Below are 26181 nucleotides of genomic sequence, written 5' to 3' on the forward strand. Positions count from 1 at the left end.
CCACGGCCCGCCCCAAAACTTAGGCCTTTCCGTCATCTTTCTGCTACGTTTTTCATGTTTTTCCTGCAGTTTGATTCAGCTCATAGGCTTCAAACCTCTCTGAAGAACCAGCCACCCTACTGAAATAACCTACTGTCACCCTATGGGGGTATTGGGCCTCAGCTTGGAACTGAGACAACCCAAGGAGTGTGGAAGAGTACGGATCGAAAAAAAAAATACCGCAAATTTCTTTTAAGCCTCGAGTCCACAGATCAGCAAGCTCTTGATTTCTCCGTCTTCACTTCCTGCTTCTGTCTGACTTTTCACCTTCAGTTTGCTCTTGAGCAGGGAAACGCGTGATCAGAGTGCTCTTCTTTCCTTGGATAAGGTTGTATATAGGGAGAAATGCAAAGGGACATTTCTGACATCATCCAGGGGGAAAAAGGGTCTTACACCTGGGGGACGCCGGGGGAGCGGCAGTGGACATGTTGAGTCATATTTTGCAAGGATGATCCGATGTTTTGGACGTTGAGATGGGAAATGAGACTCTTTTTCTTTTTTTTTTTCGTGCTTGTAGAATAATATCTCAGACTCCCTGCTGTAAGAAAAGAGCAAGCTGGACGAAGCCAAGGAGAGGTCAACCAACCAGATGACTTCTCTCGCCCTCAAAGATGATGCACTCGGTCCTGTGGCTGAGGTTGAGTCAGACCTGCCTCCACCGCTGCAGGCTGCAGAAGTAGAAAACTTTGAGGAGAAACAAACAAGAACATCCTCACTTCAGACTCAGGGTTCACTATCAGGCTGTGCTTACATGCCGAGGTCTCTTCCTACCCATAATTCCTTGTGTTTAAGGCTTGTTTTTCTCCAGTTGTTTGGGATTTCTTGCTTTCAGAGGAGGACTGACAACCTGTATTTTGAGGCATTTCTGCATCGAACCCTTGTGTGTAAAGCGGTGTGCGTGTGTGCGAGTGTATGTGCATGTCTGTGTGTGTCAGTGTGTGTGTTCAGCTGCCCTTCCCACTGCCCTTGTCATACTGGTCCCACAGCTGCAGGGCTCGTTGCTGGTTGGACAGCTCGGGTCAAGGTCTCCCCTCCCCTGATCTGACCGACGGGCTGTCACGGCAACAACCTGACCGCTGGCCGAGTCTGCAGGCCCCCCCTTACACATGCACACTCTTCATCCCATGACAAGCTAGCACAGTTGCATGTACACACTGTCAGGAACGCACACTCAAATGAACTGACTGTACAGTGGATTTTTGCAGGCGTGTATATCTCTCTCTCACACACACACACACACAGGCCCCCACCCTCCTGTAGATTGACAGTAAGGTTTATTGCTGCTAATACTCCCAGCTGTAAAGGGAGAGCAGCAGCATCCTAATGGGAAATGGACTCATTTCCTAACACGATGAGCACAAGGGTGCGGCACACGCCCATATTTGGTCAACGGGGGCGTTTAGTCTGACTGACTTCCTCCCTATTGGACCGAGCATCTATTCTCCTCTTTGTGAAAGTTTTTTTTTTCCCAGGCATTTGATCCGGTAGCTTCCGCCGCACAGGAAGTGACGGCGTGGGGGGGAGAGACTCTTGGTGGAGTGAGATGGGACAGCATTGTCCACAAATGATGTCTGATTGGTGCAGAACCTCTCAAGACACGACTTTTAAAGCAGTTGTTAAGATGCAAGTATCTTCTCTTGAGTGAGAGAAATCGCAATGCCACAATTTTCCTTTCTCTTCAGTTCGTTAAGACTGTTTTCTGCTAATTTTGGAGCAAAACTGAAGCTTGTCTGACTGCAGCCGTGTGAGGGCGGCTGCTGACACGTTCCCGCATCTGAACGAATCTCTTGCTATTTTGGACTTTTCTTCATTAAAGCCATTAGTGTTTCATGAGGCTGCGCCTTGTCCTCGTGCTAATTAGGTGTCTATATTTCTATATCTCGTTATTGGATTTATTTTATATTGTGCTTAATCGTAAATAGTGTTTGAATTTTAAAACACACCTCTTGGGTGCAACATAAAGGGGAATTTTTAATCACATTTTCTGTAAATGAAAGGACCCGGTCTGCCGCCCACCCCCCCCCCTCCTTCAGTTTTTCCGAATGTGTCTTAATGAGTTTGCAGGTTTCTTAAGCAGATATGCACTCTGATTATATTTTTATATTTTTCTGTGCATAAACCACGTCTCTCCTCCCCACTATGGTCGCAGCAGGAGACAGTCCAAAATGAGATCTGGGTGAAAGCGCGGGGGTCGGTGATCATCATCATCATTGCCATCATCACAAGGGGTAGGAGGATGTTGGTGGGAGGAAGAGGAGGTGGAGAGGGAGGGGGACGGTGTTGATGATATTGGCCCTCAGTTGCCTGTGCAACCTTCTTTTTTAAAGAGCATTTATTTATTTCTTGGTGATTTATTCCTGAGGCCCCGGTGATGAGGCGTGCTAATGCAGCGCCGTGCCCGCGCCGCCTCTACCTGCTGATGGGCGAGGGACGCGTCTCCTGCGTTTCAGCCTGGCTTGACAATTAAGACCTGGGCGACTGTAGCCAGGGGTTAATACCGCTCATTAAAAGAACTAGGTCATTAGTGAAGAATCAAGGCTCTTAAGGCGGCAGGGGATGTGGGGTTTGGGGGGGTGGGGGGTTGATGGAGAGGAGCAGGAGGAGGAGGAGGAGGAGGGGTGGCGGTGGCAGTAGCACTGTAGTAAACTCTGCATCTTGGTGAACGCACGGCCCCTTACATTAATTAACCTCCCTTCTTCCTTGTTGGGGAGGTGTGTGTGCGTGTGTACATGAAGAAAAGGGGAGGGGGGGGGGGGGGATTCAGGGAAAAAAATCCGCTGTTATCATATATGCACATGGCTGTACACCAATTAATTGCAGGGAGGGAAAAAAGGAGAAAGAAAGCTAGTTTATAGTCCTCCCTGTGGTCGCTGTGTGCTCCTGTGTGAGCCCAAGTTACATTATTTCAGAAAGATGAAGGATGGGAAGGGGGGGGGGGGGGGGGGGTGTCTAATGTCTGTATGATGAGTAAAAAGGGTATTAAAATTAAGGAGGGAATCATGGCAGAAATCAGCCTTTGCTTTACCACAGGGGAAAGGAGCAAATAAAAGCCACGGAAATGAAAATAAATAAGCTTCGCTAATACCTCACCTTAAGGAGCAGGAGCCGTACCCAGCTGAACCGTGGCTGTTTGCCGGTAATTTGTTTGTGGACTTTATTATTAAGCTCTACACACGCTGTTTGACCTTCAGTGAGGAGAGCTGCTGGTGAAAAGAGGAGGTGTGTGTGTGAGGGGGGTTCAAACAAACGGTAAAAAGACTGTAAGATCAGTCGGAGTCGGTTTCTAATGACATATTTAACCCGCAAAATGTATCAAAAGACGACGCACGGAGGAGAAAATTTACATTTGTCATGTGGAAAATGGCACCTATGCTTCCATGACTTGAGCTTTCGTCCTAATTGGAGCTGACAGCTGATGAGAGGCAACATCATCCGGTTATTTAAGGATGCTTTGTCATGTGGTCGAGTTGATAAAGAATAGTTGAATGAAACGTGACCATTTATGTGGAATAGGACTAAAATTAGTTGTATTGTTGGTAAGGGGTGCTCTAGTCAGATGGCCATCAGTCATTAGCCATTTTATGTCTTCACATTTTCTGTTTGGGGCCTTCGTAGCCAAAGCAAATCACATACTTAGAGCCATAAAAAAGCCATATAAACTTTGTGCTCACCTAATAATGTCAGTCCAGCAGTCCGTCAATTTTGAAGCGCCTCATTATGTTACCATAAGTACTCTAAAAGCTTCCCACCTAGCACTGATGAGTCTAAAACCAGCAGTAGACAAAAACAGTGGTGCCCCAAATTCTAGTCTTGCTAGTCCCGGAAACTTTCAAACTGTCGTCCCAGGTGTATGTTGTGCAAATGTAGCTTTTACTGCCACTCTCATGTCACAGAGTGTTGATTGTTTCACGGCATAGGAGAGCGATATTTCCATTATTGCCAATATTCCCCGAGTGACAACGTGTTGAATCAAAAGCTCGGTTTAATCTGGGCGAGTAAAAAAGGTCCAGTCTGAAAACGCCAAACTAAATATTACCATCAAACAAACCGTTTCAGTGAATATGAGCACGGCTGGTGAGCTTGTCTCTTCCCTAGCTGCTCCGGAACAAAACGCCTGACGAACGCGCAGGAATGAATCTTCACCTGCTGATGTCGACCCCTGCTTTGTAAAAACGAGCGAAAATCCAAGCCCAAGCCAAAGTAAGCGGGCACGAAGTGTCCGTCGACTCCTACCTGTGATGCGCAAAAGGCCTCCGTCTGCTCCCTTCGTGTTTCACACTCTGAATTAGTCCCTCAACAGAACCCGCGGACCTGAACAGGTTAACTCCGTGTCTTTGCTCCTGTAGGGGAGGAAATGTCAAACGTTATCTGTATCTTTTCGATTAGGTAAAAAAAATAAAAAATTTTAAAAGGCGTGTTACCCTGTGATCGGCAAGAGCCGAGAGACCTGCTGGGCAGCGTCTTTGAACACCAGACACAAAGGTCTTGAGATTTAACAACCTCTGTAATTTGCCCGGAGGGTTTTTCCTTTTGAACTTTAATTTAGGAGAAGTAGGTGTTGTGATTTTTCAAAAGGTGGACATGTCCGTTTTGTGCCAAACTCGTAATATCAAGCAGCTTTGATAGGTGGCTCGTCTTCATTTTCTACAATAAAGTGTTGAGAGGGCTAAAGAGAGAGATTCAAGGGGGGCTGAATTAGCCTCAATATCAGGCCTATGTGACAGTGTTTTTATCTCCTAATTTCTCAAGCATCATAATGAGACGGTGCAGAGCGATGGAGCGATTTGAATTTAAATGATATAATACTTGAGATAGCCCTAATTCACCCATACATATTTAATCTGACATATTATCTCACTCCTGCGATGACCTGATATGAAATGACAGCTCGGCCGCTGCGCCGGCAGGAAGGAGCGAGGCGCGGCGCTTTGGGAGAGCGCCTCGCTGAAACGGAAGGTGGTGGAGAATGGGCTCCGTGCAATCAGAGCCACTTTAGACGCCGAGTGGGTTTGTGGTCTCGGTGGCAAAAAAAAAAGAAGAAAAAAAACCGAAACATACCGAGGTCTACATGGAGAAAACACGTGATGCATGCTGACACATAACTGAAGCAGCTCCGAGCTAAAAAGGGAGCACCTTTGTCACTGGATGCTCACACTCACCTCAGGTGCTGCAGATCAGATATTTTCCTGTGGCCTACAGTCACATCCAGTTTCTACTCACAGGTTCCCAAAGGAGTGCGCCGTCAGCTGTTTGACTGCACTTTATCTCATAGGCGTTTGGCCTAAAGACCTTTTCTTTGCAGTATGTTCAGGAAATGAAAGGAAATGGAGGAGTTCCTCAACAAGCTTTGGGATCAGCTTATTGTATGTACAGCAGACTGCAAGTGTTGTGTTGCGGTTGGTCACGTCGCAGACTTGTGTGTACGTGAACAAGCTGTACACGCGTAACATGATCACTTTAGTCAACTGTGTGTTATTCAACCTCTCCATCGGTATGTTATCGGTACGTTTGAATACATTTGAATGTGCCAAAGGAATGAACAGATTCCCACCATGGACCTAAAGGTTCTGGGAACCCAAAACGTCTGTATGACCGATAACTTCCTGTTTTATGTTTGTCAAATGATACTTTTGAAGAAGCTGATAATCAAGATTTGTGTTCTGGTCAGTGTGTTCTGCTACTTCATCCCTTATTCTTTTATTTTCAGAGCCTACTCAGACCTGATTGGTCAGAATGACTTTGAGTACAAACCACAAAGCTGCTTCTTCAGCAAATTCATACAGCCGCGTTTAGCCAAGCATGCCACCTGGTTAAAAGGTTGATTTTTGTGTTATTACGAATGATTTTGGTTCTTTTTATCTTCATAAAAATGCCATTCGAGGATCTAACCGCATGTGCTGATTAGCTTCAAAGTCACTATGGCCTAAAGAACTTCACTGCCATGTGGAACCAGTGGAGTTCTCTTCATGCATCGGCACTTTTACCCCTTGGAGATCACAGAATACCCAAACTGTTCAAGATTTCTGTTGTTTTCCTGGAGTTTGAGCAGTTTTAGAGGCAGCCCATTTTGCTGCTTTGATTATCTGCCGAGCTGGCAGCGCTCAACTTGAGCAGCACTCACCTTGCATGTCATGTGTCCCGCGTAGGCCATAAGTGGCCAACTGTGTTTTTGTGCAAGAGCATAATTGCAGCTATAGGAGGGGAGGTAATAAGAGATTTGCTCAATTAACCAATACGGCACAGCTGAGGACAGCACCTGTGCACATCAGGGTCCCTGTGTTTTTATCTTTTTTTTTGCAGATAACATGGCCGATTACCCTCTGGAGTGTGCAACCGCCAGTGCTCCGCCCGCTCCATCCCTACCTGGTGCAAGGCAGGGAATAGCACACGCAACCACATTGTGCCTAATTGCTCTCTGGGTGTTAATATGCACTCATGTTTAGAGTGTTTAATTTTCGCCCGTCTGGCGTAATGATAAGCCGATTGCTGGCTGCCGTTTCCTAACAGTTGGATAAAATCGCAGGCGTCGTGGAAACCTGCGAGCCGTTCGAGCGGGGAAAAGAGGTCCTGCTGTTTTCTATATGAGACACCAGCTGAAATGACCTGTTTACGTTCGGCAGCGTGTTAACCAGCAAGCTGCTGCTGCTGTGAGGACAGTAAAGCTGCAGAGAGATACTGTGTCTTTGTACATTCGACTATTTTTCTCCTGCTATTTATGTCGCCTAACTTTAAGGTGTGTAGAAATGAAATACCGTAGAGGTGTCATGTTCTCATAGAAGACTTATTTACATTATAGGGCTGTATGAATGTCGTTTAACTGACTGAGTCAGTATCCTTGGCATGCACACAAAAAAACCATGGCAACGTGTGTTTAGGATGTTTTCTTGTGTAGGGCAGGGCCCTCGCGACATGATGGGAACTGAGACTCGTGAATTGGGAAATGCGTAACCTTTAAACGTGTACATTTTTGTAGCCTCAACCATGCGTTCTGTGTAATGTAACTCCGACCGAGAAGAAAGTGAGAGCGAGGCAGAAAAGAGAAAGGATTGCATCTGCGTCAAGGCTCCTTATTAAAGAAGGAAAGAAAAGTTCAAATAGTGAAATACAGCGTGGCCACTCTCACCATCCCGTCCTCATATCTATCTGAAACATATCACAGTTAGTTTGACCGGATGAAAATAATAGAGCGTCGCTGCAAGGAAGTGTGGGACAGAATTATCTCCTGTCTTTCCTAAAGGATGGTGCAGTGTATCCCATGCTAAGGGCGATGCCAAAGGAACCATTGGAGCTGTGATCCTTCGCATTTGGAGAATTCCCACAGCTTTTATCCTGGCTGCATCTCGGATGCTTCTGGATCAGTTCACCCAGTCAGGAAGACTCCTAAGCAAAATAAGCTATGTCATTGTATATTTTTTATATCCTTTTTCACAGCTCAAAACCATTAAGTCGTGCAAACCCTGCCACAGGTAAGTGTTTATGGGTGCTCTTCCAGAATGAAGGCATTAAAGTAAAGCAGCGTAGAAATATGACAAGTCGCTCAAAGGCCTCAGCATCCATTTACAGAAATACGTCACCCACCTTGAGATACCCACTTTAACATTGTTGATATTGTTAAAGTGTATGTGTGTATGTGTTTATACGAGCTCAGCCCTGTTCCTACTGTTCATTTGAGCTGCTCTGAGATCTGTAAATCGAATGCCCGCCATGTCTCACAGCAGATGTCACTGCTCATCCTTTTACGATTTTAAAACCCGTTTCGATGTACTGCTGAATGTTTTAATCACTCACGTTAGGCTGGGTGGTTTATAACAGGCTCTTCCGTCACATAACAAACTCTGAATACACACTTTAAGAAATGTTCGCACATCTGGAGTAATGAAGGACACATTGCTTTTAAACAAGTGTTTCTTTTTTGGACGCAACTCGTCCAGATCTGAAGCGTTTTAATTTGGGTGGGCTCGGTGTGGGTGTGCTGTTTTTTTTTTTAAGTTAACGTTACTGTTGAAGCAAATTTGCTTCCGAACAGATTCAGTTGAATTGGCTTTCTTGTGAGAAGAGTCGTTTTTGACTTTGCTCATCCGACATATTCGCAGTCCTCACAATTCCACTAAAGTCCGAAGATTTTGTTTTTCAGACATTTTATAATAACTGAAGAGATCAGAAGAATTGGAAGTCCCAGTCCCGCTCGCCCCCATTGGGTTTAGTTGTCCTACAATCCTCACCAACACCACTAGGTGGCACTTCTTCCCTTTATTTGTGCATTGATCCTGAACTGAGAGTAGCTTTGTACGGGAATGCTTGAACGTAACGAGCTGACGTCGGGCGGTTCTGCTGCTTTTTATGAGCCAATGTCGAGCATAGTGCTGGACATTTAGCCTGGCGTATAGTAGGACAGAGCGACCATTTTCTAAGACCAGACTAGAAAAAGATAGATTTCAAAATATTCCCATGCATTTGCTCGAACTTGACCATTTTAGTTTCTGTGACTCTTTAAGTTTTTTCCATGACGACGTCGGTTTCTTGCCTGCGTTCAAAGCTCATTCAGTGTCTGTTACTCACGGTAGTTTGAGGCTTTCCTGCATGTAGGTGAGTTCAACCTTTTCAGATGTCTTGGTGATTATCTCGGAGCATAGTTTGCCAGGAGAAGGAGATATATCTGTTGCATTAATATTGTAACTGAGTCTTTTAATCAGCATCAACTTTCCCTGATATGTTTCGTAGAAAAAACAAAATCCTCGTAATGACACATACTTGGATGGTATATCGTCACACATCAAATGCCAACATTAGAAGTCCTCTTTCTTCTTCAGCGTCTGCCAAATGCGGCTGTACTTTCAAGCCAATAATTAGCTTTCCTGTCATTCCACCCTGTATGGATGCTCTACATTAGATGTGATCAGATCAAACGGTAGAACACAGTAATCTTCCTGTGTGTGCTTTCGTCGGTACCGGTCCTCCTGGTACCCCCGCCCGATACAAACAAAGCAAATAGATTCTGCTGGCAACATTGCTTCAAACAGGAGAAAAAGGGGAAGAAAAGTTGGTTAGCAGATGTCAGTGGTTGTGTTTATCTCCACGGTTTCCCTTCGCTCATGCGTGGATCTTCTATCAGAGAGGGCTTATCCGAATAAAGTGCTTAAAAGCTTTTCAGACGCCTGGTGATCTGAACAGTTTTTGGCTTGATCTGCAGACTAAACAAACCGTAATGATGCAAGCTTGTGTAAAGACGCACACAGCAGTCAAACAACAAACGCCTGCGCTTGATGTTTTTATTAATGTTTTCTCTTCGTCTTTTTCATCAGATTTGTTTTCTTCTCCTTTTTTTTTTTTCCCCGTCGCCTCGGATCTGAGCGCGGGCCCGGCTTTGTGTTTACTCCTGCGGAGGTGCAAAGAAATGCCACGGTTTTCTCGTCATGCACACACACACGGGAAAAAAAAGCATCACCCATGCCGTCTCCATGCCGACCCTGCAGATTTCCCTCAGGACAGTGAAGAGGGCTGCGGTATGCAAGACGCAGTCAGAAAATATTCAAATAGTCTCCAGTCAGTGGAGGAATGACAACAACCCTGCTGAAAAAGGTGTAGTTTCTGTATAATAAGCCGACCGCCACTCCTGCTGCCTCAAAGCAGAAAGCGGCGGTGGCATTAAGTTTTTAACATATTTCGTAACAAGGTTGGATGTGGGAAGAAAGTTAGCAGACATTCTCTCAAGACCTGCCGATCTCATTTCAATGCAGAGAAAGGAGCGTCGGGGCCCTCCTCTGAAGTCACAACTTCTGGCTCACATGACGGGGAGGCAGACGTGGCGAGATCTGCTCGCTGGAGCCAATCAAAAGACCTGAATTCTATTTGTTTTGTTTCAAGGGAAGACGACAAAGGGGGCCTCAAGGTCTTCTTCAAGATGGCTCTGAAGCCTGAGAGGGGAGGAAAAAAAGGGACGGGGAGGGGGGAAGGGGGGGCACCAGAGCTTTCAAGTGCCCGTCCTTGGTGGGACCTTTGCCGCGGTGCCAGGTACACAGCTTTTAGGAGGGTTCTGTTTTTTCATGTTAGTGCTTGGTTGGGAGTTATTAATATTCTCAAAGACAGAATTTTCTCCCCCGGATTGAAATAATGGATCATACTTAAAAGGGGAAGAACTCATTTCAGGTTTTAATACGGTAAGCCTGTTGGAACCAATTATTGGAGGTGCTTCGCCATTGTCATCTTGCATTTCTCCTTGAGGAGATTAACTGGCAACGCTGAAAAGGCCCCACAGTATCCGGGATTTCTCTCATTCCGAGAATCTGCCGAAAATGAAATATTTTTTTTCCTTGATTGCTCTGTGTGTGTGTGTGTGAGTGTGTGCCGCTCGTCTGTGCCCGTGTCAAGTTCCAACGTGTTTCACGTATTTTGGCTTCATGTTCTACCTAATTATTGCAATTTGATCCTAAAGCAGGAGTGTCCTAATCCCTCTGCTGTACTGCAGAAATCCTGTTTGAGAAACTTTGGTAATAAATTTGGCCTGTTTTAATAGAGACTGGGAAAGTAGCACTGTGACGGCAGAAGGAAGGCCTCCCTGGGAGGCTCCTCTGTTTCTTCATATGCAAATTGATGCGCTGAGACAGTGGAGGAAACTCGCAGAAAGTTGGAGGAAGTTGTACCGAGAAGAAAGCGGAGTCGTCTGGTTTCCTTGCATTTTCATCTCTTGTTTTCTGACTGGCCCCTGAATGCCAGAGGCTCTGCATGAGTCAGTGGATGTCTCAGTGCATAACAGAGGAACTTACGAGCTCGCACAGCAGCGCCGTTCGTCACCTTAAAAGCGCCATTTCATAAGATTACAGCTGCACTTCTAAGTTGAGGTGTTTGACTGCTTTGCTGCAGAACCCAACAGCTGAACCTTTGGGCTCAAGTCTGACCTGCAGATTCTGACTCAGGCCAATGTTCTCTCTTGTTAAGAGCGACAGTTAACAGCATGCACAGCTTTTCTTCTTTTTTTGTCATTCTTTTCACTCAAATTTCCACCCAAAGAGTTGGCGACTGGGTCAGTAAGTGCACCAAAGTTCTGATCTCTATTGTTTTATGTTCCTATAACTCACCAGTACATCTCGGGCAGTGGGCGACACCCCCATCGAGGATGACACAAACGTCTCAGCAGCCTTGAAAACAGACGACGTAAGCGTTGGCGTGCTGCTCAGCGTCGTGAAGGCAGAAAATACCCCGTGATGTCATGTGCTTATTGTTAGGTTTGTCCTCTTTAGAAGTCTCTGTCTCACATCTGCAGTGTTAGCTTAAGTGTAAGAAGGATTATCAGGGTGAACTTTTTGTTTGCTCAAACCGCCATATTTCTTCATGCTGTTTGTTCGAAGTCGCAGATTGAGCCGCTGTATTGAATGGGCTCTTGATTTTAAATCACTCCGATGAGCATCTGGGATAAAGAGTCTTCATTAGGACATCCCAGTTTGTGATATGAGAGGACTTTTTTTTTTCTCTCTGAAATGGTGCCGGATGAGTAAAACTGAGCTAAACTGCACTTTGGGATGGATGCTGGCGCTCTTTATCAGCACTTCCACTCTGATTACATGTTAAAGAGAGAGGGAGAGTGTGTGTGTGTGTTAATATTTTAGGTGAAACTGTTTCACTTATTTGCTTCTGTCTCTTGGTTTTTATCCGCACACCGAAAGCAAATTCGTGCCCATTTTTGCCCACTTTTATCTAGATGCTTCTGATTGCAGGCATCTCAGAAGTGTTTAGCCGACTGTGGAAATTTTCCAGTATTTAAAAATCTAAACGGGTCGACAAAACCAACATTTTTTTACTGTGACATCGACACTGTTCGGTACTTCCTGTTCTGTGGTGTGTGCTGATGATTGTTAGGAAATGACGGTGAGTTGGGGAGCAGCGAGTCTGATGTTATCAGTTAACTGCTGTCTTCTCTTGTGCACTAGTAACTGAAAGTAACTGAAAATAAATGATTAAAAAAAGCAGGATGGGTTTTTAATGGTCGATGGCAGATGTATTTTTTTTTTGAGAAATTATCTTTTGTTGTTAAAAGACAAGTCGTCAACACGTTGAAAAGAAAAAAAAATGTAATTTTAGTTCCCGTGTGTTCATTTTGAGATGTTTTACTCCACTATCATGTAAGTTGATTCCGCTGCAGTGCAGAAATGTTCCAAATTGCTCATTTTGATGTTATCCATTGATGCTGAAGACAAAAAAACACAAAAAACAGCAATATGCTCTCTTTCCTAACTTGCCACCTCTCCAGGTGCGCTGGCACGACTCAGGTGATGCGTCGGGGGTGTCGTATTTCACGTGCCACCTCAACCTCAGTGCAGGACATCCTCCTTTGTTATCTCCAGATTCCTCCCCCTCCTCCTCTTGCCCCACCAGCGCCAGGAGTGAGCGGCGTTCTCGGATCATTACTCCTCAAAGAAATTTAAGCGCGGGGACGCCATTTAATTTTTTTTCCTCCCCAAATGCAGTCAGTCATTAGAAATCCGAGCTGTCATGGCAATGCCATTTTTGGTGCGGAGTGTTTGTTGCCTCATTTCTTTTAATTTTATCTCCATTAGCTTAATTCTTTTTTAATATTTCCATCTAACGAACTTTACAGTCCATTTTGTCTCAGTGTCTTGCTAAGCGAGTTTTATGAAGCAGGCAGTTGGCTTTTCCATTTGAGAGCGGGTGAGAAGGGGGAGAAGACAGGAGGGGGGGGTGTAATCGAGGAGGGCCCCGGTGCCTTTGTCAGCTTATTTTTGGCACCTTAGCTAGCAGTTCTGCTTCTTCGCCTTGATTATACAAGCAAACAACTGCATGAAGTTCATTAACAATAAAGCACAGGCTAATTAAGCCGAGCCCCTTAGACAAACCAGCGCTGTCATCCCGCATGTGTTCGGAGCTGATTGAGCTGTTAAAGATTTACCTTCACTCATCTTTTGCCTCCTCAGTTTCCTCACAAAGGCCCTTGCCGATATGTCTCGGGAGGGCTTTTAACCTCACAGAGCGGCGGCTGCAGCCATTTGGGGTGTTTACTTCAAGGTGCCGTAGCCTTACAAGGATAGAGTGGTGTTTACTTCCTGCTTTCACTTTGTTGGGTTTTAATATGCCGCAGGCGCCATCGACTCTCCCCGAGGAAGCTGCCCGTCTGCCTATATACTGTATATACAGCACATATCTATCTCCTCATAACACAGTTAAACAGCACAATGATCCTGTTACACTACAGGCTGTGACGTGGCGCCATAAATTACATGTGAATCAGTCCCGTGTCTGCCTAGAGGTTGTGAGCTGCACCATTAGCAAAATGGCCCTCCAACCCTTTGTTAATGCAATTTGCTTAATTGCTCTCTGTCAGTATACAGATGAGACGTGTTAGCTCGTCTGCAGAGAGCATTCTGGACATATTTATTTTAATACTTGTATTCTCTGTCGGTTGCTCATCCCTCTTTTTTATTGCTTCGTGTCCCTTGGTGTCCAAACGAGTAATAAAACGTGGATTTGGATCCAGCCTTTTCTGTCACGAAAGCGTGCACAAAAGTCAGGAAATGTGCTGTGTCTGAAGGGACTGCTGCATGCTGGGAGAAACAGTAGCTCCTTTTTTGGCGACTCAAGTCACATGTACTTTCAACTTATGAGTAAGCAGCTCACAAGATGCTGTTTTTTGTTTTTTTTTTTGCCGAAGAAAAGACCTCGGCCTGCTGCCTTTTTCATAACCTTCAGGCTTAACCTTCTCCTTCATCTCCTCCTCCCCGTCTCTGGTGGTGGCTCTGCTCCACCCCAGGGAGTGACAAGCCACCGTTCCCCACTGCGACGGCTCGTCTTCGGTGTTTAATTACAGGGGAGGCAGAGTGTTCCAGCTCCTCTGATGAGTCGGTGGATGAGAGGCAGAGAGGAGGTGACCTTAGCCCCTGTGACGCCTGAGTCTGGCTTCTGCTCAGTGCAGACAGGTTTTAAATGTGGCTACCTGTGTGGGTCCAAGTTCGAAGGTGTTTACAGTGTGGATGTTGTTCCCTGGTGGTGTCTACCAGCATCCCATCTCAATAACTTGAAAGCTATTAAGTGTTACCATCACTTCACGCAGACATGGGCCAGCTGTCGGTGCCAGTTGTAAATGTAGATGTGCAGCAGGGAGCTGAAAACTTGAGCAAACACGAGGGTGTGCGAGGGTGGAAGTTTTTTCAAAGCTGCTCTCGAAAAAGAAGGAGTTGTCTGTGATCTGAGGCTGCCAAAGCAACCTGAACGCACCCACCCCGTGTGCCAGTTTGAGGACGGGAACGACATACGAGCCGTCAAAACGGCGATATGAATCTGCGCTGTAATTCAGAGAAAAAGAGATTAGAAGGAGATAATGGTCTCATATCTCAAAAGTTAACAGTGAGGCCTGCGTGAACTGTGAATAATCTTATAATTACTGATCTAATGCCATTAGGCCTGACAGAAATAGAGAAAGCAACGCTTGGACGAGGCGCAGTTAATCAACTGTGTGCTTCTCGTTGGATCATCAGTACCCCCGCGCACGCTAAGGCCACGAGTGATGATAGGTATAAGTTTAAATGACAGCTTAAAGGAACATTACGCCGCTCTCATATTTGGTTAACTCTCCCCTCCAAATGGTTGGAAAACGTGACATTCTTTTAATGTCCCTCACAGCCTTTTTAATCGCCCACTCGATTTGTGAGATTTAAAAAAAAATCCTCCCACTTCCCATTTTTGCCCGGGGCTATTCTTCTTCAGGGGAAATCCGGAGCGACTGGAGTTCCCTCACCTTGTGCGCTCGTTTGATCCCCCGACACAGAGGCGCGGGCCGCCGATCCGACCGCGTCAAGCCTCTGTTCCAGGTTGTACTTGCAATGTGAGAATCAAAACAACAAACACAGCGCTGGAGGCTCCCGTCTGTGATGCGCGTTGTTGTCTTTTGTTTCTTTGTGTGGGAGAGAACGCGGTGACAAAGTGCACACCCAGAGTTTGACAGTTTAAAGAAAAGATCCACCCGCAGATTGTCAACCACTGTTTGATCTCATCAGTCAGTGATGTTCAGTTTGATGGCAAAGTGTTCTGGTTGAGCCAGCGATTGTCTGCATTTGACGAGTTATGTGGGAAGAGGACGAGGTAGAATTGCGAAAATAAATGTGTTTTAAGGCAGTTCTTTAGGAATTTTGTCTCTAATAAATCTCTCTCATAAGTTGAACTAAATACCAATCACCTTTGATTCGTGATTTGGGGGAAGGGGGTTGAATTTGCCCCTAATGCCACCCACACACCAGAAGACTTTGAAAAGACTCTGAAAGACTGCCACCTCACATCTAAAGATGAGTGTTTAGAGTTTTTAGTCCCAGACTAGCCTCAGACTAAAGATTTTACGAAGACTGTGAATCTTGTAGGGTCACTATTTACAACATTACAACTAGATTTTTTTTCCAATGATGCAATTTTTCCCCATCGTTCTCAGCAGAAGTTTTACAAAAATGGAGGAGAAGCAGCTTTTAGCTACAGCTGCTCTTGTCTGTGCAGTGGTTTGTAGTGAAAAACCCAACAAAAAGAAGAGAAAACGCCACAGACTGCAGATTACCACCTTAAACTTATTGATCGAGATGACGGGAGCGCGCCGAGACTCCAGTTAGACTCCTAAAGACTGTGAGTTTTTAGTGTGGGACTGTGAAAATTGTTTGGTGTAAGCCCAGCATAAGTCAGTTTTACAGCTTTACTCTGAGGGTAACTCCACATATATGAATAACTAATTGAGTACCATATTTACCTTTTATAAGGATCACCCCTTTTGTCGTTTTTGAACGCTGTTTCTATTCAGTAGAAACGGAGCTCTCCAAAACTCCAGGAATAAACAAACGTGGAGGAAGACTGACCGCTAATGGCGTCTCCCCAGATGAAATTCCAAAATATTCAGCTTTCACTCACAGGCAGTTACATTTTGGGATCCCCCAAGAGTAAAACTTTTGATTACACCACCCGCCCTCTCTGTTGGACGCTCATCTTCCAGGGAATAAAATGGACTGTGATTAGGGAAAGATAAAGAAAGGGTGGCGGGTGGACCGAACTGGACTCTGGAGGGGAAAAGGCGATAATAAAGGATTTATTTGTGTTTTCATACAGGAAATTGGGCTTAATTTTCATTATTCAGTGTTTTGTGCAGTGTGAAGTGACAGATAACTCTTTACTGAGGAGGATTATACTCTCTGTCAGAGGACACTGGTCCCGAACAACCCGAAACGCCTTGTTTGTAGTCGCGCCTGTTCTTCCGTTACTTTATCCACATCACAGTAGAACAGATTTGCGTAATTCCGACCCAGAGGCTAGTTTGACCAATCACAGCGGGCCTTTGGGCTCTTGGGCGGGGCTTCCTTAAAGAGACAGTAGCTAAAACTAAGCTTTTCAGCTTGAGGAAAACAAGAGGAGCCGCCTTAATGTACAGCAAGAGAAGACCAAGTTTTTTATTTTTACGATAAGTCTTTTAAACATGTTTGAGATAATCTCAAGGAAAATTGAGAACCACTAAATGAACACAATATGGGCGCTTTAAGTTAAGCTAATCAGGAGCATAAACAAAACGCACGGCTCCTGACCCTTTCAAAATGGGCAGATATGTGCAACTTGGCATGTTTAGAAGCTACTTAAGTTTAAAGTGCCCTGTGATTCTTTGTTTTGTTTGGGTTTGCATTCAAAGTTTCTCACCAAAACGTATTGCGTGTGTCCTTGGAGTCAAACACCCACGTTTAAAGATTTCCTTCCTCTCAATATTTGTATTTGTATGCTTGCTGCTGCTCCTCTTCTTCTCTGCCAACAGCTGTTTTCATGATTATATTGAAAACACAATAAAAAGGGAACCGCTCATAAACACATAGTTTTTAGAAGCTCTGATGGACAAAAGCTCCACTGAGTATCTACATAAGATGAAACATATTTTCAATTCTTTGATTTTTTTATTTTTTTTTCCTTTTAGCTTTTTAAAAGTTAATCTGATGCTTTGTTTTGAGCATGCCTGCAATAGGTGGATGTCTTTCAGTGCTACTAAAATAGCGACAGCCTGCCAGTGTTGAGATACTACAGATGTCACGCAGAGTGAGAATCAGCACATGTATTGTTAATAAATGAGAACAGTGAAATAAATAATGGAGCACAAAATTAAACGCGGCTGTCGGTGGGATCCCGAAGCCTTGTGAATCCAGACAGAAAAAGAGCAGGCGTGGAGAAATTGAGCAAAGCTGCAGGACTTCCATGTCAGTTATAAAAATGTGTATTAAAAATGGATTTAAAGCAACACAGATGACGTTTTAGAAGTACATTGAATTGAGTTCTACACAATCCCGGGCCTTAAACTGCGCCTGGGTGAGGGGCGAGATACCGCAGTTCACTTCTTTGGTTTGAGGCCCAGCACCACACCGCTTTACTGTGTAGTCAAGTGTAGCCATTTTAGTGGGCTTTTGATTGTCTTTATGGCCTCTTCAGCATGACAACAAATGAGTGTGTGTGGCTGTACATGTGCAGGGCTCACACACAGATTTGTTTTTATAACAATGGTGTTTTATTCCACAACTGTAGGCGGAGCCAAGGAAAAAAAAGTGCCAGATTCTGTGTAACTTTAAGCTATCAGTTGAACTTTACCACAAACAAATACACTAGCTTCCTCAGTTAGTTAGCTGGCTTTTTGGTTCAGTTTCATGAAGTCATGTGGTAACCAAGCAGATGATCTGAAGGACTAAACTTAACTTGGGCTTCTGTTTCCCTTTTTTTTTTTTTTAACAACAAGGTATCCCTCCACCACTCAATTTCCCCCGTTGCATTTGTATGGCGGCTTTAGTTGCCGGTCACATTACAGATTCCGTTTTTTTGACTTTGGTATTTGGATAAACTGACATGTAGTTCTCTTGTCTTGGTGCAAAATGTTCTTAATGCCACTTCCTTTTTTTGTTAGCTGTGTAAAAAGTAAGAATAGATGTTAGATGATAATATAGTCACTACACTGAGGTTTTGAATGGAGAACTTTTTCTTGTTTTGAGGTACTTTTACATTGTAGTGAAGGATCTTGACGTTTCTCCCCCCCACCACCACCACCGTTTTCCTTCTGTCTCTGCAGCATTTTTGGTTCACAGAAATGTTTGTTCAACTTAATATCCAATCTGTGATGAAATATGGCAGAAAGCACTGTGGGAGGATTTTTCCCTTCTCATTAAAAACCCTTTTTTTTCTTTCCTTTTTTCAAAATTCATCAATTTATTTCCGAAAACAACATGGCGCACTGTGACTTCCTCTCGCCCAAAAACTGACAGCATTGAAACTCCACGCTGTAAGTGTGTGTGTGTGTGTGTGCGCGAGCGCGAGCGGCACTGCTTGCATATGGGCGTCTGCAGACACGCGCAACTTTGCAGGCTGGATAGTGTCGCCGAAGGTGTGTGTTTGGGAGTGTGCGCCGAGCATTTGCGAAACGTGGCGACAGAGAGCGATCCCATGGGGGCCTCCATGTCATGTCGAAAATACCATAACATGTGCATTACACTTAAGTGATTCTTCTTCCATCTGCTAAGTATGACAGCATTAGCATACCCATTTAATTAGCACCGTGCTCAAAGCGTTCCCCCCTTTTTAATCACCTCGTTGTATTTACTCATCCACTGGTAGCAGAATGGCTCTACTTTAAGAAACAAAAACGGTGTAACCGCTTTGTAAACAGGCGGTTTTTAAGCGTTTCTCCTGACAAAATCATTCTCTAACATCTTGTTTATTCAGTTTGGAATATTTAGTGATTATATAAGTGTAACTTTACCCCACCCCCATTTGTCTGCTTCATCTTAAGTGAAAACGGGTCCGTCCACCTCCTCTCATCTGTATTGGGAACGTTAACAAACACATCTGATCTCTCTCATGCTTTCACAATCACACCATCACGTCGTGGTGGGGTGGGTTGAGGAGGGAGGGGAGGGGGCGACTGAAAAATTGGGAGGCCCCCTTGAATGGCTCGCATTTACATTAATGAACTCTGTTTGAATGGAGGTTCATATCAAGCCTCATAGATTCTGCGCTGTGATTTTATTAATTGCAACAGAGGCGTCATTGTTTGTCGTTTTGACGCCAATTCAATTAAAATCCCATTTAGAGGGTAATAGATTAGACAGTGTAAACTTTATGTGGGAGACGCCTTGTGACTAATATGTGACTAACTGGCTGCAGTGTGCCTCCGTGCACTCGCGCCACATGTGTACCATTCAGGTCTGTAGGTGTCTGAATGCAGCTGTGTTATCCTGACTTGATGTTGTGTGTGTGTGTGTGTAAGTGTGTGAGTGCACGAGTGTTATCTCCTCTTTGTTACGTGAGAGGATTCAGTGGCGGCATCGTTGCTCTCTTTGATTCATAATTGGTGCTGTTTTGAGGGAATTAGCAGCTTGTAATTCTGTACTTGGATTTGAATGCCCACAATAAAGACATGTGAGGCCTGAGAAGTCTGCCGCCGTGCAATAATTAGATTTTAAAAGAGTTAAAGTGTTGTTTAAAACGTGCAGTGACTGCAGTGGATTCTGTAGGTTTGTTTTTTAAGTCTGACTGGCAGTAACATTTGCCTGTAGCTCATATTAACGTACAAATCGATTTATTTCCCCGTTGAGGTGGAGGAAACCGTTCATCTGACATTGAAACAGTTGACAACAATGCTTTTTGGGTTACTTGTTTTTCACCCGTTTGACAAAGACTAGCATAAAAATTTAGAAAGATTGATTTTTTTTTTTGTAATACATCCCAATTTAAACTGAAACTGTTTAGGAAAAAAATCCTTGTTTTTTTTTTCCATCTCATTATGTCCTGGAAAAGGCCCAATAACAACAACCTGAAATGGGGTATATCGCCACCTGCTGTAGTGGAGTCAAACAAGCTTTGGTCAGTAAACCAACCAGTGGGCCTCTGTGCTTAACGTTATTGTTACATGCTCTTCGATCTCAAGCAGACTTTTGATAATCCAGTAAATGTGTTCCTATGTTCCTATTCAAGGCGGGCTAATCTCATTTTGACTAAATTCAATGCAGTGAAAACCTCAAACATTCCAACCATGGTTCTAAAAACTGCAAAGAAGGGTCCTTTTCAGTTGTTATGTCGTCTCTTCTGGAGCTCCTGTCTTTCACGTTCACATGTTTTTGTAAGTGTTGTACGTTACTGGATTAAGAAATGAACTAACACGGTCCTGGTTATGATAGATGGGAGTTCGGTCAGTGATTTTTAGATGTGAATGGTGAATGATAAGTGTGTCATAGAGGTTTTATTTAAAAGTAATTCTGTCAGTTTGTGGATCACTTCCTGGATACCAAGAAGAACAGTAGCAACCCCCCCCCCCCCACAAACACACACACACACACACACTCAAACAACTGTTTAAAGGAAGAAAAAAACCCTCAAATTGGCTGTGTAATTTAAATTTCCTTCATTCTTTTTTTTTTTTTTTTTACTGACAACATCGGCACACTTCTTTTTTTGCTAAAGTAACCACAGAAACTCTCCTTTAAACAACCCCCCGCCACCCGCACCGTATTTCTTTCTCGCAGATCATCTCCTCTCTGCGTTCGACTTTCGGCTCCCTTTCCCCTCCGACAAATGGGACTCTCTGCATTTGCAATGCGCCCCGTTTGCGGCACCTGGGCTGGAACTTCTGCCAATACAAATTCGCCGTGTTTTTCTCATCTGCTACATGTCTGCTAATTCACCCGGAGGAGTCGAGTGGAGTGCACGCAGCCACTCGGAGGGAGGGTTTTGCATTAAAAATCCTTTTGAGCCGATGTAAGTTTGAGAAGAGGAGAGGAAAGAAGAAAAAAAAAAACCTCTTTGTTTAATAATGCACAGTGTGAGACGGCACAGAGCAATATACATTTTTAATTACTAAAGTGACTAATATCTAGGTTTGGCTTTGAGGTTTTTGTTCCATAAAATATGCATTTGTATTTTGTTCCCTGCAGCTGTGTTGGATACACACACCTGAGGTGAGGGCTTTTAGTGCAGAGGAGGAAGTTCAGCAACATGATGTGTTCAGGTACTACATGTAAGTAGGTGAATGTGAGTTTTATGAAGGGGGAAAGGAAGCCATGCATACATAAATAACTCTCAGGTTCCCGATTACTCTACATTTCGCGTCTGTAATGATCCAATTCATCAAATCTGACATCTGGAGGGAGCAAACGTGGCTCTCAAAAATATTTTTGGGGGAATCTTTTGATGCCCAGGATCTTATTTTTAAATGCCTTCCACAAGTGAAACATGTGGTCTCAAGGAGCATAATGATGGCAGATGAAGATAGAAACCGCTTGCTCTCTATGTTTTTTCGACCTTTTAATGGAAAAAAAAAAAGAAGCAGAACAAACACGAGAGCAAAGGAGCAAAAATTGCAAAACTTCCAAGCAGAACTTGGCACCGTTTTGCTTAAACTTTGACAGAATTTAGCGTCACTCTTTGACTTTTAGGAGGTGATGCAGAGTTCCTTTGCACAACAGGGGGCTGAGAAGGGACAAAAAAAAATAAAATGAGAGCTTCGGTGTATTTTTCACACTTTCCCATTTGCCTGCACATTAATTGGAGAGCCTTTCCTTTTCAGATGGAGTGCATTATTTATGACGCAGCCTCAAACACTCAGTCTGACAGCTTACACGTACTCACGCGCGCGCACACACACACACTCACGCTGTATCTTCTTTACCAAGACAGCCAAAGCTCTCCCGACACCAACCTAGTCTCCTGAGTGAGCCGACGAGAGTCGATCCAGCCTTACCTTAGCGTTCCCTCATAAATTAAAGTTAAATGAACAAAAATTCGCTGCGGCCTTTAAGTGGAAAAGTAAGTCATTAATCAATCATGTGTCTCCTAACTCTGCCCACACCGCCCCGTTTTTCAAAACCAATGTCCAAGGGAGAGCCGGGTACTAACCGGAGTTTTCCATTCCACATCTTCTGTCGCACAGAAATCTCCGTCTTGCCCAGAAGGGAAAGCCAGCCTACCTAATTCGATAACTCATTCCTTTTCACACAGTTCTGATTTTGATGTTCTATGCCGTTTCTCTGCACTAAGCTTCTCCTTTCTTCCCCAAAATCCAGCGAGCTGCTCTTCCCCGTCGAGGCGCAGCATAAAGACGAAAAATAAATAAATAAATAAATAAATAAATAAAAAACCTTCCTGGCTGAAAGTCTTCTGGAAATTTGTCGGGGCCCGAACCGGAGCGCCGCAGCGACAGGCTGGCCCTTCCCGACTCTGGCCTCGATCCACGCCGGTGGGGGAAAGTGTTCACCACAGCGCCTTAAAGTTCAGTCGACACAATGTGATGTCAATTAAAGGTGACAAAAACTTTAACACTTCCATATGCAGCGGCAGCACTTGAAAACCACAGAATCTGACTTTGGGAGCGCAGCGATTAAGAGGATGCCAGAAAGTGTGCCAAGTGTCCATATGTTTCATAAGGTGCACTTTTTATGATTCTTTGAGAGATTTGTCCTCAACAACCCCAGACTTTCTTCATTAGAATGAAGTAAAAAAAAAAAAAAACTCTCCTCTTTCTTTCTTTGTTTCTCTACTTCATTCCTTTTTATTTTAATTGTTTTATTTTTTTATTTATTCATTTTTTTTCTTTCTCCGTGGGCTTTGAAAGAGGCCCGTGCTTGTCTTCTCTCCTGGCCTGCAGTTTCTGCCTTTACTTGGCTCCTCATCACAGATTCTGGTTGCGCGTGAAAAGCCTCCCGTCTGTTTCCTCATCTCCTCGGCCCATCCACTCCAAAGAACGTTTGCAGCGCTTTCTTCCAAAAACGAGAGATCCACTGTTGTTTTTTTATGCCATCCTGTGAAAAACCTCATGGCGCGCAACATGCCGGGTCTGCAGGGAAAGGGGGTTGGTCCCTTGAAAATGTTTCTGTGCTAATCGTGTAAACGGAAACCAAAGTGCGTTCTTGAAAAGTTGAGGTGCAGCGTGGATATTTTAGGCCCTTACTCGGCAACATAAGTTTATAGGAAGCAGCAAAATAATCCAGCAAGCATTAAGACTGGATGAATGGAGGCTGATTGGACAGCTTGCACCAAAAAAAGCGGGAAAACCCGAACATCTTTTGATATACGTTTTCTAACTTTTTTTGTACATGTAATTAGTTTGCCGTTACAAATCCTAAAGTTCACAACAGCAGGAGCTATTATGACCTACACGAAACACCCCGTCTGCTGTCTGGCCTTTCCGCTCGACATTTGCATATTGCATGCCTAATTTCGCCTGAATACCTCTCAGACAACTTAGTTCCCCTGCTGGTTCAGGTCAGGAGCCAGAGCCAGTTACTAAAACCAGCCTAGTTTTTAAGATGGCCGTTTCCAAACCCTGAGTAGTGTCCATCAACAGCGATTAATGCACTCTGTTTCGAGCAAGATTCATAAAAGCTAGCCGACTTTCGTTAAATACCCGGCAGTGGGAATAAACAACGTGGCAAACACCTGCATTTTTACCTTTAAGTGTCACATGCATCTTATTTTACGTAATCATTTCTAATTTACAGTTCAGTGTTGCAGAAAAGGGCAGTTCTTAGAACCCGAATCCATGACACCAAACAGTGCTTTAACGCTTAAAAAACTTGACATCGTGTTCATTTCGTGACGTTTCTGTTACTGCAGGCAAAGCCTTTATATTTGCACGGGCCGTTCATGTGAGAAAGTTACGCACCAGTGTAACAGTGTCTTAACTGGTTTATATGTTAGCGAGGCTGACATTACGGAACCAAGCTGACCCGTTGTCTCTTTTTGGCATCAATGAGACAGAACGCAGTGGATTGAATTGAAATACTGGAAAAGTCTCCCTTAAGCTGTTGTCCAAACCCAATATGAGAATAATAGAAACATTATCTCACCTACGGTCCTCCCGTCTTCCTTCCTGTACTTGTACTTGCTGGTTTCCTGATTCACCTCCTCCATACCACGCTCCATCGTTTGCAACGTACAGGAAGGCTCCGTGCATGTATTTTCTGAACTCTATGACTCTGACCCGTCACCTCCCCGCTGTCGGCTCAATGTGGTCTTAACGTTTTGTGGAATTTTAGTTCCTTCCTCCACTCGTGCGCACATGATCTTTTTTTGGATGAAAGCATCAGCTGAAAGTGCAGCAGTGAGATGAAGTTATAAAAAAAAAAAAGAAAAGAAAAAAGAAGAAAAGTATATATCGAGATGATTCATGCTTGTTGATCTCGCTGTGCTTTAGAGGCCTCGTCCAACAGGAAATAGCTCTCAAAGGAACCAAACCAAAGTGAATGAACTAGGCATTTCCTCCTGGCTGCTCTTAACCCTCAGTGTGCTGCCTCAGGCCTTCGTCACGTGACACCCAGCATGCTTAAGAGCATCAATATGATTTTAGATTTGCAATATCTGTGGTGATTGGCCTACTTTGACATAACAAATTAAATGAAACGTGTTAAACCTGCCATGAAAGTGTTCATATTGGAACTCATCCAGTTTTTCCTGCGTTGGTCCCATGTTTCCCAAAAAGTCGGGGTGCCGTGTAGCATTCAGCCATGAGAGTTCTCCTCGTTTGAAACTGATAAAACGATGACAGTTGTGTCAGATGCAGATAGACTACAGTCTCTTTGCATCATCTGCCGTGCAAGTAGGCAGCGTGTCACGCAGAACTCAAACCTTTGTGAAGCCTCCTGGCTTGAAAAGTCGAACTAACATCAAGAGGTTTTCTTTGTAATGGGTGTTTTTCATCTTTCTGCTCACGTCTGTGTCCCAATGTTTTCGGGAGATTTGAATTGCTTTTATTTTAATGAAAATAAAAAAAATACATGAAAAGAAGATGGATTAAACCTGCTGTACCGCTCTGCGTTGCAGCGGAGCCGAAGAAGCCTCTGACCGAACACACTCCATTACTTTAACAGTTCATTATGTTCATCAGCTTGAGCAGCCTTCTTCTCTGCACTATCAGCTGTGAAGAGGGAAAGAGTGGGGATCAAATATGCCCTCTGTAACTCTCTGTTCTCCAGCTTTTTGCAACATCAAATATTTCTACGTTTTAGCTCTTTTGACAGAAGCCATTAGTTTCCCCCCTCAAAATTCAACAAATGATTAAAAAAAGATTGTTCCGCCGGCGGTAGAGATGTTGAGTTGATTTTATTTTCCTGACTGTTTCGTGCCATGCCTCCGGCCCTTTGACTGTTATGATCAAATGTTATTTTACCTCAAAAGACCTCTGAAAACCAATTTGCTGCCGTATGGTTCGATTCACGCCTCGTTTTTTTGTCCGTGCAAGAAGCAGCGCAGGTAAACACCACTTGACAAACAAATCGGGGTACTCTTAACATGATTAATCACTGTTTGCTCAACGCATGTCCCACTTTATTTTCCTGCCTTCCCCAGTCTTTTTGAGCAAGGAGGAAGAGGAGGAGGGGGAGGAGGTGCGGTTGCTCCTGGCAGCTGAGGCCGGTGAAGATCTGTGACAGATGGGGCCGAGTCACAAAACTCACAGCCTCGGGCGAAATTCATCCCCCAGAACTTTCCACAGGGTACCCAGATTTACCTGATCAGAGAGAAGTGGAAAAAGGGTGTGTGTGTGTGAGAGGATGTGTGTATGTGTGTATTTTGGGGTCCAAAAATGTGCAGAGGAAGCTGATGCAGCCTGGCCGCCTGTCATGGCTGACATAGAGCCCATCTGCCTCAAACCTGTGGCGCCCTTAGACACTACTCCCCCTCTCTGCTACACACAAACACACACATACACGCATACGCTCCACCCGCTAAAAATGAAACGCAGATAGACACAGACTGTATGATGGCTACACATGTCGCCAGCTTTGCATACCTTCAAACACACTGGGACTTTGAAATTGACACACACACACACACACTCGGAGATGAACTATAAAAGACAGAGCTTATGCATCCCATATGTGATGCCACATCGAATTTCCGTTTTTTCCTCTCTTCATTCCCCCTCCGACTCCAGTTTACTGCACAACACTGAGGTGCTGGGATTCCTGCTCCTTATCATCATCATCATCCTCTACAACGCCCGGTTCTCCGGCACAAAAGCCGCCGAAGTCGTTGGGCTGGTGTACGGCTCCTTCGCAAAGCTTTTTTCCGGCAGTATTTTTAACTTCTTTTTGCAATGAAAGCCCCGAGTGTGTCGAGGACCACCCACGTGCTGGAGGATTTGCTGTCCTCCGAGGC

This window comes from Leuresthes tenuis, unplaced genomic scaffold (assembly GCF_036924035.1).
Source record: "Leuresthes tenuis unplaced genomic scaffold, fLeuTen1.0.hap1 SCAF_1, whole genome shotgun sequence".
Lineage (NCBI taxonomy): Eukaryota > Metazoa > Chordata > Actinopteri > Atheriniformes > Atherinopsidae > Leuresthes > Leuresthes tenuis.